Consider the following 12344-nt stretch of genomic DNA (forward strand, 5'->3'; position numbering starts at 1 on the left):
GCTATCTAGTCCAACGTTGTCCAAGTTAAAAAATCTACTTTATAGCACTTTAAACCACCAATCATTCTGCCTCTCTTTTCACAGCTTCACTCATGAAAAATTCCCGACCTCGTGTTCAGAAAGCTCTTCCTAATGCTGAGACCCAAACTGCTACCTATTCATCCTATAGCTGCCCTCTGAAGACAAACTAATAATAATAATAATTAGTCTATAATTTTTCTACATGACAGCCTTTCAAATATTTGGAAAGTGGTATCATATCCCACCTGATTTTCCTTTCCTTTTGGCTAAATATCCTAGTTCCTCCTATTGTTCCCCATTTGACACCACTTCAAAGTCTCCTCACCACGCTGATTAATTCTGCCTCCTTTCCCGATATACATGAACTGAACAGCATAAGATCAACTTCTCTGCTTGTCTTTGAGTAGGGGGACATCTAGTATAAATGTGGGAAAGAGGGTTGTAGATAAAAAAAAATCACTCCTGTGGGGCACAGAAAAATGAAGTGACCCCAGTCATCCTAATATTTAGTAAATATTTATCACTAGTCAAGCAGAACTGCCTCAGGGTCCTTGTCTAGAAGGAAATGCATGCAAATAGCTAAACAACAATCGATAAGACAAAGTCTAAGCAGGAGTACAGACAAAAATATATGGAATTATAGAGGTGGACTGGGGAATTTGAGGAGTTAAGGAGGCTTTGGTAGAGATGAAATAAACCTTGAAAAGAAAGAGATTATCAATCCAACAGAGCTTAAAGGAAAAAAAATATATATTAATATAGATTACTACAGTGGAATGGAAGTACAAAAGAAAGCGGGTTCTAAGCAAATTAAAGCACCATGTATGGGCATGCTTGTGATTGGAAGACACTAAAAGTTTTAAACAGGGCCGGGTGCGGTGGCTCATCCCTGTAATCCCAGCACTTTGGAAGGCCAAGGCAGGCAGATCACCTGAGGTCAGGAGTTCGAGACCAGCCTGACCAACATGGTGCAACCCAGTCTCTACTAAAAATACAAAAATTAGCCGGGTGTGGTGGTGTGCATCTGTAATCCCAGCTATGCGGGAGGCTGAGGTAGGAGAATTGCTTGAACCCAGGAGGCAGAGGTTGCAGTGAGCTGAGATCGCGCCATTGCACTCCAGCCTGGGCGACAGAGCGACACTTAGTCTCAAAAAAAAGTTTTAAACAGGAGAGTAACATGATCAAATCGTTCACAAAAACTCAAGTAGTATAGAAGGTAGAAGACTAGAAAGCAACTAACAATAAAATCAGTGAGAGAAAGTTGTTACAAACCTGTATGATATTAACTATGTGAGCTAAAGCAATTAAACATGGACAGAGAGACAGAATTAGACAGAGCACTAAGTGATATACAAGACACTGGTATAAGAAAGAAGGGTCAGGCCGGGTGCGGCGGCTCACGCTTGTAATCTCAGCACTTTGGGAGGCCGAGGCGGGCGGATCACGAGGTCAGATCAAGACCACGGTGAAACCCCGTCTCTACTAAAAATACAAAAAATTAGCTGAGCATAGTGGCAGGCGCCTGTAGTCCCAGCTATTGGGGAGGCTGCGGCAGGAGAATAGCGTCAACCCGGGAGGCGGAGCTTCCAGTGAGCTAAGATCGCGCCACTTCACTCCAGCCTGGGTGACAGAGCGAGACTCTGTCTCAAAAAAAAAAAAAGGAAAGAAAGAAGGGTCAAATACAGCTCTGAGAAAACAACCATTTTTTATTGAGAGAGAACACAGAAAGAAAAGTATGCGTTAGAAGAGCAGTACAGTTGCTACACACACTGAGTTCCAGCTACTCAGGGACCACTAAGGTAGAGTGGTCCAGTAGATGATGGTGGCAAAAAAAATTCCCACACCTCCCTGAAGACACAACATGTCCCTTATTCCTGTACTCTGGAGCTAACGGTTAACAGACTGGTAATCACAGAGTTTGATTATTAATTCATAGGCCCTAGCCACCATTTTATAAGCATTATTAGACACCTGCTACGGCAACCCTCTCTTGTGAATCAAAGTGAAAGCTGCAAGCTTCTCCTGGTAGAATTCCTGCTATATGCATTCTTATTATAATCCTAAATTATTGCGCTTAGTAGGCTAGATGGCACAATTTCTCCAAGGATGATTTCTAGTTACCTCAGCTATTATGAAGAATGTGGAGCACATCAAAGATAATACAGCTAAGAGAAGCTCTAGAAAGGAAAGGAAAAAAAGTACCAAATATGCAATGGCCTTTTGTGACCAGCATGCCAAGGTCTCAAAATAAAACTGACTTGAAAACAGCATCCCTAGAAGATTCTCTTGCAAAGGTAAGAAGGGGGAAACAAAACCCCTCAAACTATCTGAAACGTGTCCTCCTTATGCATCTAACATTATCATGCTTTAGCATTACCATCAGCACATACTCCTTTTGTTCTTCTCTATTCCCTCCCCCAAAATCCTAAATGAACTATCCTTTCCTAAGGTCTTCTCCCCTAAAACAACCAATGACCTAATACTCATTTAAAATTGCTACAATGCTGCTTTGAGTGGTAAGTCGACAGAAACTGAATTAAGGCATGGTTTAAGGCTGAGCTAACAGTTAAAGCCAACAGATAGCTAGAAGAAGACTTAAAGACTGGGTGGCTGTGGTGGCTCACAGGACTGCCTGAGGCCAGGAGTTCAAGACCAGCCTGGGCAACACAGCAAGAAGCCATCTCCACACAAAAAAATTAAAAATTAGGTGGGTGTGATTGTGTGTGCCTGTAGTTCTAGGTACTTGGGAGGCTAAGGCTGGAAGATTGCTTGAGTCCAGGAGTTTAAGGTTTCAGTGAGGTACGACTGTGCCACTGCACTCCAGCCTGGGCAACAGAGTGAGACCCCGCCCCTAATTTTTTTTTTTTTTTTTTTTTAAGGAAAAGACTTAAAAAAAAAAAAAAAAGGTAGGCCAGGCACAGTGGCTCACACCTGTAATCCCAGCCCTTTGGGAGGCCGAGACAGATAGATCACTTGAGTCCCAGAGTTTGAGACCAGCCTGGGCAACACAGCAAAATCCCCTCTCTACAAAAAATACAAAATGTTAGCCAGGAGTAGTGGCACACACCTGGAGTCCCAGCTACTCAGGAGGCTGAGGTTGTAGTGAGCTGAGATCACACCACTGCACTCCAGCCTGGGCAACAGACTGAGCTCGTGTCTCCAAAAAACAAAAATATGCCTAATAATAGTGACTAGAGTAAGAAAAATAGGGTTGGCCTGTAGTCCCAGCTACTCAAAGGTCTGAGGCAGGAGGACTGCTTGAGCCCAGGAGTTCAAGGCTGCAGGAGAGACCCTGAGCAGGAAGGGAGAGGGAAGGAAAGAGAAAGCGAAGAGTGGAGGGGAGAGATATGAGAAATTGCCATCAAGACTTTATACTGTGGAACAGACCCAAAATTAATATAATAAAAACCAAGCCTGTCTTCTTGTTCATAGGCTAAAACATAAAATACAGGACTTATAAAATAAAATTAAAATGGAAAATTGCAAATTTGGATAATTTCCAACATGTAGCTGAAAACATTCAAAGAACCTGAGAAAACTGACAAAATACAAACTAAAACAAACATACAATCCTTCGAATAAATCTAGCTATCAAAATAATTTTTAAAAAATCAAAAGATATTTTATCTTCTAAGAATTAAAGACCTACTCATAAGATATTAGTAGATAAAGCAAGCAGAAAAATAAGAGGCTTTGTTCCATATTAGCAAACAAAGAAGCAGGGGAAAAAAACAATGGCCAGAGCCTATCCAATGATGCTGCTTTGAAGATGACTCTAGTTGTTGAATTTGAGGTAAACCATGTATAAATATAGATGGCCAGCTTCTTTGTAGATATTAGGTTAGTGCAAATTAATTGTGGTTTTTGCATTGTTGGAATTCACCATTTGATACTGGAATACATTCTTCAATGTGGTTATGTTATACATCATTTTAATGGGCATTTCTCACTTTATGTTTTTTTGCTAATGACTCATTACTTGCTGTTTATGTTTATTTTAGACTATGGAAATGCTGTTAGACAAAAAACAAACTTGAGTGATTTTCTTATTCGAGTTCAAAATGGTTCGTAAAGCAGTGGAGACAACTCGCAACATCGACAATGCATTCCACCCAGGAACTGTTAACGAACGTACAGGGCAGTGGTGGTCCAAGAAAGAAGTTCTGCAGGCTGGGTGCGGTGGCTCACGCCTGTAACCCCAGCCCTTTGGGAGGCCAAGGAGGGTGGATTACCTGAGGTCAGGAGTTCAAGACTAACCTGGCCAACATGGCAAAACCCTGTCTCTACTTAAAAAAAAAAAAAAAATTAGCCAGGTATGGTGGCATGTGCCTGTAATCCCAGCTACTGGGGGGCTTAGGCAGGAGGATCGCCTGAACCTGGGAGGCGGAGGTTGCAGTGAGCCGAGATCATGCCACTGCATTCCAGCCTGGGTAACAGAGACTGTCTTCAAAAAAAAGGAAGAAGTTCTGCAAAGGAGACAAGAACCTTGAAGACGCGGAGCATAGTGACCAGCCATCGGAAGTTGACGATGACCAAATGAGGACAATCACAGAAGCTGATCCTCTTACAACTACACTAGAAGTTACCAAAGAACTCAATGTCTACCATTCTATGGTTGTAGCATTTTAAGCAAACTGGAAAGGTGAAAAAGCTCGATAAGTGGGTGTCTCATGAGCTGAGTGAAAATTAAAAATATCGCCATTTTTAAGTGTTGTCTTCTCTTATTCTACGCAACAACGACGAACCATTGGATTGTAACTTGCAACGAAAGTGGATTTTATTTGGTAACTAGTGATGACCCGCTCAGTGGTTGGACTGAAGCACTTCCAAAGCTCCAAAGCACTTCCCAACGGCAAACATGCACCAAAAAAAAGTCATGGTCACCGTTTGGTGGTCTGCTTCTGATCCACTACAGCTTTCTGAATCCTGGCAAAACCATTACGTCTGAGAAATATGCTCAGCAAATCGAGATGCACCAAAAACTGCAATGCCCGCAGCTGGCACTGATCAACAAAAAGGGCCCAGTTCTTATCCACAATAATGCTCAAATGCACGTCACACAACCAACGCTTCAAAAGTTGAAGGAGGCTGGGCACGGTGGTTCACACCTGTAATCTCAGCACTTCGGGAGGCTGAGGCGGGTGATCACCTGAGGTCAGGAGTTCGAGACCATCCTGGCCAACATGGGGAAACCCCCCCCCCCATCTCTACTAAAAATACAAAAATTAGTCAGGCATGGTGGCACACGCCTGTAATCCTAGCTACTCAGGAGGCTGAGGCAGGATAATCACTTGAACCCAGGAGGCAAAGCTTGCAATGAGCCAAGACTGCACCACTGCACTCCAGCCTGGGCAACAAGAGCAAAACTCCACCTCAAAAAAAAAAAAAAAAAAAAATTGATGGAAATAGGCTACAGTTTTGCCTCATCCACCATAGTCATCGGACCTCTCACCAACCAACTACCACTTCTTCAAGCATCTCGACAACTTTTTGCAGGGAAAACACTTCCACAACTAGCAGGATGCAGAAAATACTTTCCAAGAGTTCATCGAATCCCAAAGCATGGATTTTTACACTATAGGAATAAATAAACTTATTTCTCATTGGCAAAAATGTGTTGATTGTAATGGTTCCTATTTTGATTAATAGAGATGTGTTTCAGCCTAGTTTTGATTATTTAAAATTCACAGTCCAATACCGCAATTACTTTTGTACCAAACTAACATATGTGCCATTATTTCTAACATATATCCTACTACAACAGAATAGATCTTTCAGAGAACCAAAACTACTCAGGAGGAATTTCTAAAAATCCATTGGAGGGATTTCTAAGAATTCCAAATGCTAACCCATGTCCCAACCTGTAACTGTTACCCTAGGACTAATTATAAGCACAACACTCCTTCTGCCTACTGAACGCTACCCTGGAAAATTAATAGGAACTATCAAAACATTCTGCTGAAGTATTATATTTCTAGAGATACTAGTTATCTTGCACATAACCAAATTATATCTGATTTAGATATCTGTATTCCTGTGGCAAATAAGACTTAGGAGTGACTGACAAGTTAGTTGCACTTCCAGAATTTCCTGGTACCATTTGGAAAAGCTACAATCTTCATGACTTTGCAGAATTTTCTAGTCTTCCTTATCTTTCTGTTAAGTCTGCATTACAATAATATGTTCTCTGGTATCTACAGTCTTAAATACTACCACATGGATGCTACCTTACCAGATAGTACAGCAGGTGATCCTGAGACCAAAAATAGCGGCAAAGTCTTGCAGACTGCCAAAATTATTATCTCAATTCTTATGAACATGTCACTGAACAGATACACTCTTGAGAATTAGTGTCTCTTTGCTTTAGATCAATATACACCTTCATTTAAATTTAATCTAAATTCATCCTGCCCCAAAATCGTATTTAATCTTTTCTCTTCTGTTTAGTGAGAAGCTACATTTCTGCCTGTGGTTCCCCCTTGCCCAAGCCAAGAATGTGAAATACATTTAGCTACTGTTTTTCAGATCTCAATGAAAAGTGATTTCAATGAACAATATCTGAGAGTCACCTATGTATATATACTAACATAGACACAGAGTAGACAAAGAGGAAAAGAACAAGAATAGATGGCCAAGATACAGTCTGAAAAGCTGAAGAGTAGAGTGGAAGCCAGCAAAGAAGATATGAAGTGAGGTGCCACACAAAATGATCTTAAGGATTTTTTCCAGTGACAAGAATGTGCTCCCTAGATCCCAACAGCCTAAAGATCCTTGTCAACACAACAGAACAAGATCTAGGTCTACTGGGGGCCTATCAAAAGACAAAATTATAACAAGTTTAAACACACAATTGGCTTTTCTTTTTTTTTTTTTTTTTTTTTGAGACAGTCTCGCTCTTGTTACCCAGGCTAGAGTGCAGAGGCGCGATCTCAGCTAACTGCAACCTCCACCTCCTGCATTCAAGCAATTCTCCTGCCTCAGCCTCCTGAGTAGCTGGGACTACAAGGCGCCCGGCATCACACCTGGCTAATTTTTGTACTTTTAGTAGAGATGGGGTTTGCCATGTTGGCCAGGCTGGTCTCAAACTCCTGACCTCAGATGATCCACCCACCTCAGCCTCCCAAAGTGCTGGGATTACAGGCGTAAGCCACCACGCCCAGCCCACAATTGGCTTTTATTTGGGCTCCTGGAATTGGACAACATCTCATTTGATAAAATAAAATGACTGTTCCAATGAGAGGAGAGGAGGTTGGCTTTAAAAGTAGAAAAAGGCTGAAGAAAGCAGAAACAGAACAAAAAGCAGACTGGTTGTTTCAAAGATGCTTTGCTTTAAAAGGTTAAAACAGAGATGACTTCCTTATTATGAAGACTCAGGCTGACTATAATCTCCTATTTTCTAGAAAACTGGCCTATTTCCAAGTTTGATTATGTGGCACTTAGCATAAGTGACTCCATTCTGGTTTGTTCTGGTCTGGTGGGGTCCAGCGCAAGAGGCTAGTCTAGAACAATAGCCTCCCAAAAATGTTGTTTCACAGGCCCAATTTCCAGTTACAGCTCATTAATTATACTTCTGAATAAAAAAATATCTGAAACACCAGAAATGCTTCTATACAAAGTAGGTGCTCAAATTTGTGGAGAGAATGTATAAATGAAAAGTAAGCATTAGTCTGAATGAGATAACTTTAGCTGCATAGGCAGAAACAAAATAAATCCGAAAAAAAAAAAGAAAAGATCTAGTCATAGTAGACTGTGAAAGCTGGCAGCTTCAATAATCAAAGGGAAAATATCAATAAGATATTCAGAATGATCTTTTAGGGACTGCAACCTCTGCCTCTCGGGTTCAAGCGATTCTCCTGCCTCAGCCTCCCAAGTAGCTGGGATTACAGGCACACACCACCATGCCTGGCAAATTTTTGTGTTTTAGTAGAGACGAGGTTTCACCATGTTGGCTAGGCTGGTCTCAAACTCCTGACCTCAGGTGATCCACCTGCCTTGACCTCCCAAAGTGCTGGGATTACAGGCATGAGCCACTGCGCCGGGCCACCTTCATATTCATATGAAAGATCAGTAAGTACATCACTCAGAAAGAATTACTGCTTACTAATGCTGATATTTTATGACTTAAACCAGGGATCTTCAATCAAGGGGGAGAAGAGGAGCCATGCAAGATAGGGAAACCAAGGAATAACTTTCAAAATAGACATATTAAAGAAGGAAAGAAAGCAGGTCAGTGTGGCTAGTAAATAAAGGGGAACATTCACAAGAAGAGGTTACAGAGCTAAAGAGAAGCCAAGATGGTAATCTTCATAAGAATCAAGTAAGATTAATTTGGGGGCAAAAGATATGTTAGAATGGGTTAAAGAGGAAATCAAACTTGAAACTACATGACTGACTGATTTATGACGGAGTCTCACTCTGTCGCCCAGGCTGGGATGCAGTGACAAAATTTCGGCTCACTGCAACCTCTGCCTCCCAGGTTCAAGTGATTCTCCAGCCTCAGCCTCCCAAGCAGCTGGGACTACAGGCACGCGCCACTACACCTGGCTAATTTCTGTATTTTTAGTAGAAACAGGGTTTCACCCATGTTGGCCGGGCTAGTCTCGAACCTCAGACCTCAGGTGATCCGCCGGTCTTGGCCTCCCAAAATGCTGGGATTACAGGCGTGAGCCATCGCACCCGGCCCCTTACTTGTCCTTTATAAATGAATAAAACGAAAATACTACCTTATCACAATGTATGGTATATGTAGTGAGAGAAATGTCCCTTAGAAATATTTATAACCTGTAATTTTAAAATAATAAAACAATAGTGACTGAAAAAAAAAACACAGCGAATCAGGCATTAGAAATTGGAAAATGAACCTAAACAAAGTAAAAGGGGAAAATAATCACAATAAAGGTGAAATCAAATGACAACAGCCCCCCAAAAAAGAACAAAACAGAACAGATTTGCTCATGAAAGTACAATTTAGTTGTCAGGTACAGCTAATATTATAGCTAAATTTCTAGCCAAAAAAAAAAAAAAAAAAAAAAAGTTAATTCCTAACAATTAAAAAACCACACATATGTACGGATATGAGATTTAAAAAACTAAGTTAGAGAACGTTATCTTCAACTCTGTACCAATAAATAAACTATTTCTAATAAAAGTCTTAATAAGTTAGAAATAAATAGAAACATTCTTAACCTCATGAAAATCTACCGGAAGTCCCAAAACAATCAATGTTAAAACTTTTGACACATTCCTGTTAAAAAAAGTCAGGAGCAAAATGAGACTACCCAACACTCTACTGAAAGTCCTACCTCATGCTATGGTAGGAAAAAGAGAGGGAGGGAGAGAAGTAGGAGGGAAGGGGGAGGAGGATGGGGAGAGGAACATGGGAAAAGGAAGTGATCAAAGTATCAGCGCAAATAATGATAGCTAACTATAAAATCAAATGCAAAACTATTAGAACTAATAAAAAGCAGTAACATGGTGGAATGAAGATTAAAAATGCCAAAAAGACTATAGTTTTCCTATAAACTAGGAATTACCGTTCAGAAATAAATTTGTTAAAAGATCCCATTCACGATAGCAACAAAAGTTTATAAAATCCTTAAAATAATTTCACAAAATATTGAAAAGACAAAACTCTACAACTTAACTGAAGTACATTAAAGAGGATCTGAACTGGATTAATGTACACATATGTATATAAATCCAATGCAATGCAATCCCAATCAAAATACCAGCAGACAAAATGATTCTAAGGTTTACCTGGAGGATGCAAAAAAACGCCCAGAGTATTTTTAAAGAAAAACAGGAGAGAGTTTACCTTAAAACAAACATTAAAGCTTCATAGAAAGCAACACTATGATCTCAAGAAAAAGAAAAACAGATCAATATAACAAAACAAAGGGCTCAAAAACAGATATGTGAATTTAGGGTATTTTAAAATCAGAGAGATGACAAAAAAAAATTTAAACTCTTTTCAAATAAATCAGATACCTAAACAAATAAATGAATTTTAAAATTCTGGAAGGATTAACATAAAAAAAAACATAAAATAAGGCCGGGCACAGTGGCTCACCCCTGTAATCCCAGCACTTTGGGAGGCCGAGGCAGGTGGATCACAAGGTCAGGAGATCGAGAACATCCTGGCTAACACGGTGAAATCCCGTCTCTACTAAAAATAAAAAAAATTAGCCGGGCATGGTGGCACGCGCCTGTAGTCCCAGCTACTTGGGAGTCTGAGGCAGGAGAATCACTTGAAGCCAGGAGACGGAAGTTGCAGTGAGCCAAGATCGTGCCACTGCACTGCAGCCTGGGCAACAGAATGAGACTCTGTCTCAAAAAAAAAAAAATAAAAAAATAAAAAAACCCATAAAAGATCTAGAAGAAAAGAAGGGCAGCCTAAAAGCAAGATACAATACCCAGAAGACTGAAAGGTTCATATTTCACCTCACAAAATTTTAAATCCTGCATACAAAATCAACTAAAGACACCACGAGCAAATTTAAAAGATAAGCAATAGCTAGGAAGAAAAAATGTGCAACATATGTAAATTAACAAAGGCCAATAACGATAATATATACTGAGTACTACATCAAATCAATTTAAAAGACAACTCAATATAAGCAAAATGACGAGTAATTAACAGAATACATAACCAATAAAATTAAAATTGTGCTAAACTTCACTAATAATCAGTAAACTGCAAATCAAAACAATGCGTTCTATATAGGCTCTATTTTTTGTCTGTGATATTCACAAAGATTAAGATGACTAATATTTAATTGATATGGTTTAAGATTTGTGGCCTCGCCCAAATCTCCTGTCGAATTATGATCCCCAGTGTTGGAGGAGGGGCCTGGTGGGAGGTGACTGGATCATGGGAGTGGACCCCTTGCTGTTCTCGTGATAATGAGTTCTTACAAGAGCTGATTGTTTAAAAGTATCTAGTATCTCCCCTTGCTCTCTCTTCCTCCTGCTCCAGACATGTAGGACCTGCCTGCTCACCCTTCACCTTCCACCATGAATGTAAGTTTCCTGAGGCCTCCCCAGCCATGCTTCCTGTACAGCCTTGCAGAACCTTGAGCCAATTAAACCTCTTTTCTCTATAAATTATCCGGTCTCAGGGAGTTACACAGCAATGCGAGAACACTAGTGTTTAAAAGCGTGTGCAGAAACAGGAATTGTCAAACCATTGGCAAAGTTCTTGGGAACAGAACAATTTGGCAGTTAAGGCATAATTACAGGATTTAGCATAAGGAATGTATTTCTTGAAATGGAAAATGGTTGAACCAAGCTATATGGGGCCATTACAGAATCTCTATGCTGTAAGAAATACACAATACAGTGGCTCATGTCTGTAATCCTAGCACTTTAGGAGGCCGAGGTGGGCGGATCACCTGAGGTCAGGAGTTCGAAACCAGCCTGGCCAACACGGCGAAAACCTGTCTCTACTAAAAATAAAAAAATTAGCCAGGCGTGGTGATGGGTGCCTGTAATCCAGCTACCTAGGGAGGCTAGGGCAGGAGAATGGCTTGAACCCGGAAGGTGGAGGTTGCAGTGAGCTGAGATCACGCCACTCACTCCAGCCTGGGCAACAAAGCAAGGCTCCATCTCAAAAATAAATAAATACACACACACACACACACACACACACACACACACACACACACACACACACTAAGGAATATATATAGTCATCCCTCAGTATCCAAGGGGGATTGGTTCCAGGACACCCTCTGACCGCCCCCACCCCCGATACCAAAATCAATGGATACTCAAGTCCCTTATATAAAAAGATACAGCATTTGCATATAACTTACACATACCCTCCTGTGTGCTTTAAATCATCTCTAGATTACTTACAATACTCAATACAATGTAAACGCTATGTAAATAATTGTTATATGGTATTGTTTAGAGAATAATGACACGAGAAAAAAAATCTGTACATGTTCAAATGCAACCATACCATTTTTTTTCCCTAATATTTTCAATCTGTAGTTGGTTGAAACCACTGATACAGGAAGGCAGACTGTATCTGGTCTTTTTTTTTTCTTGTATTTGGTCTTAGTCTTTGGTTCCTGGCACAAATCATCTAAAACCTTTGGAATCCCTGAGTCATAAGGGTGAGACGAGCCACTTTTCTTATTCATAGTAAGCCCCTTTCAACCATACCTGAGTTTATGCTAATATGGTTACTCTAGGTGGGCCCCTAGATAGATTTAGGACAGGGACTGGTTTCCAGGAGAACCAACCACAAGACTAGAGGGTCAGAACATTCAGTCCCATCCTACTCCTACAGTCCCATCCTACCCCTACCACTAAGGAGG

General features: G+C 40.6%; 1 protein-coding gene across 2 annotated transcripts in view; it reads right to left on the bottom strand.

Moving 5' to 3' along the window:
* RNF2 (ring finger protein 2) overlaps positions 1-12344 on the bottom strand; it is a 59150-nt gene that overhangs the window by 15802 nt on the left and 31004 nt on the right. The gene's annotated exons all lie outside the window — the stretch shown is intronic.

The sequence above is a fragment of the Nomascus leucogenys genome, chromosome 9 (assembly GCF_006542625.1).
Source record: "Nomascus leucogenys isolate Asia chromosome 9, Asia_NLE_v1, whole genome shotgun sequence".
Taxonomy (NCBI): Eukaryota; Metazoa; Chordata; class Mammalia; order Primates; family Hylobatidae; genus Nomascus; species Nomascus leucogenys.